Source organism: Tupaia chinensis, unplaced genomic scaffold (assembly GCF_000334495.1).
Source record: "Tupaia chinensis unplaced genomic scaffold, TupChi_1.0 Scaffold000687_1, whole genome shotgun sequence".
Taxonomy (NCBI): Eukaryota; Metazoa; Chordata; class Mammalia; order Scandentia; family Tupaiidae; genus Tupaia; species Tupaia belangeri.
Window position 1 is genome coordinate 2,383,505 of NW_006160210.1, and position 2,659 is coordinate 2,386,163.

The 2,659-nt window shown below is 38.0% G+C and overlaps 1 pseudogene; it reads left to right on the top strand.

The window, feature by feature from the left end:
- Positions 1-560: 560 nt before the first annotated feature.
- LOC102469082 (60S ribosomal protein L8 pseudogene) overlaps positions 561-2,659 on the top strand; it is a 158,574-nt pseudogene continuing 156,475 nt past the window's right edge.

Sequence of the window (2,659 nt, forward strand, 5' to 3'; positions counted from 1 at the left end):
AAATTGCAATGTTGGTTTTTGTTGATTTTTCTATAGTGAAGTTTTTTATTTTACTAATTTCTGTTTTTATCACTATGACTTTTTTCATCATAGATTCTTTGGGTTGAATTTCTCCTTAATTCTCCTTATTATTTCATGAGAGAGAGAAAGGTATGTACTCTCAACAGGATCTCACACTATGACCTCCCGTAGTTTTCAACCTGCCAGGGTCCTGAGCACACAGCACATAGCCACTATGTACAAGTCAACCCGATCAACAAACCCCTGTCTTTCCTCTGACTTCGAGCACTGTGGTGGGTAATATTACTCCTGTGCCACTTCACTTGTACCTAGTTGCTCCATAACTAGGAATCAGATAGATTCATAGTTCATGTTGTCTTTTGTCTTTTTATTTTTTTTTTAATTTTAAAAAATTCTGAAGACCAGCAGATGGCATAGGGGTTATGTGACTGGAGTCCCATATGGTTGACTATGGTTCGAGTCCTGGTCCTGGTGCCTTGTAGGGCATGTGTGCATGTATGCCCAAGACCCTGGAAGGAGTATAGAGGAGAATGGACTGTGGCATGGCCATTCCCCCAGAGGATGATTTCTTGCTTTCTGTTCGTGTACTGCGGCAAGAAGGCTCAGCTCAACGTTGGCAATGTCCTACCTGTGGGCACCATGCCTGAGGGCATGATCGATCGTGTGCTGCTTGAAAGAGAAGCCAGGGGACTGGGGCAAGCTAGTTCCAGGAAATATGCTACTGTCATCTCCCACAACACGGAGACCAAGAAGACCCAAGTGAAGCTGCCCTCAGGCTCCATAAAGGTCATCTCCTCTGCCAACAGAGCTGTGGTTGCTGTGGTGGCTGGAGGTGGTAGAACTGACAAACCCATCCTGAAGGCTGGCCGTGCCTATCATAAGTGTAAGGCAAAGAGGAACTGTTGGCCACGTGTGCGGGGCGTGGCTATGAATCCTGTGGAACATCCTTTTGGAGGTGGCAACCACCAGCACATCGGCAAGCCCTCCACCATCCGCAGGGATGGCCCTGCTGGCTGCAAAGTGGGTCTCATCGCTGCCCGCCAGACTGGGCGTCTCCGGGGAACCAAGAGAAAGAAAACTAGGGCTGGGGACTCAATAAAGTTTTTTTTTTTATTGTCTCTCCATCAAGCACATGCGCCCTACAGCAAAAAACTCAAAGAAAAACAAAATTCTCTATAATACTGATTCAGTTATCAACTTCTCCATATATCCATGGCCTTAATTCTCTTTCACAAATTTCGTGGGTGGGGGAAATATTCTCAGTATTATTAAATTCTAGTAAGTTTTTACTTTCTGTTTTGGTGACATTTTTCTCCCATGGCTTTATTGGCATGTATTATTTGAAACACTCATGAGGAAAGGTCTCTAAATATTTGCTATTGGTTTCAACCTAGGTTTCTAAAGACAATATACTTAGGGTAATTTCAATAGTTTTAAATTTTTGAAACTTTATTGCTCAGGTACACTTCTGTAAAGAGTTTCAAATGCATAAAAGGAAAGTGAATTTTGTAATTCTTGTGTACAAGCTTCTACAGCTGTCCTTTTGGGCAGATTTGTATGTCATGCTATTCACACTTGCACGTTTTTCTCCCTTTTTGCCCTTCTAACTTAATTGAGAGGGTTTTAACATCCTCCACTGAAATAACAGATTTATTTACTGTAAGTCTATGCATTACAATCTTACATAATTTGAGACTTTGTTATTTTGTCTATTCAATTTAGAATTTATAAAATTTCCTGAAATCACATTATTCGCTTATCCTTATTTGTATTTATTTTTATTTTATTTTTGCCTTAAAATCTACCGTTTTCAGCCCTACCTGGTGGCCTGGTTGGTAGCAAACTAAACTGCAAGGTTGAAACTTTATGGCTGACTCCTGGTTCAAATCCCAGGGTTGGTTTGAAATATGCCAATTATATATATATGTGTATATATATCCCCAAGATCCTGTAAACTGAAGAGCTGGGAAAAGTGGATTATGTTGTGACAGGATCCTCTTGAGGGCGTTTTTCTCTTTTACTCTCTCTCTCATGCATGCACACTTGCTAATGGGTCACTGGAAAATTTGTGATGCATGTTTGCATAGAAAAAAAGTACATCATGACTTTTCTGACAACCTAACATGATGAGCAAAGAATAAAGCTTTTAAAAAATTTACTGTTTTCTGTGAATGCAATAACACTAGCTTTCTTATAATTAGTGTTTTCATACTACCTGCTTTCTTTCATGTCCCAGTTTTCTCTCTGTTTCCCTTTGTCTCATAAATATCATATAGGGCAATATAAGAGTTCATCCAATATGATAATCTTTCTCTCTTAATAGTAGTACTTAGTCCATTCAAGGTTAATGTAATTAGTGATACTTTTTGTATATAAATTTCTAATGGATATTTATGAACCATCTTGATACAGAAAAAAGGAAATTTCCTTTGAGTAATATTTAAATTCTACTTTTTACAGTGCAATAAATATTTTAAATTTCAATACTTAAAATTATACTATTATGAAAATAAACGTATACATGTTGGACGTTTTGCATATAAATTTATGTAGATTAAACTATTTCTTAATTTACGATGTCCTTTCTCAATTTCTTTTTTTTTTTTTTTTTTTTTTGCTTTTAGGTGTGTCCACTCCC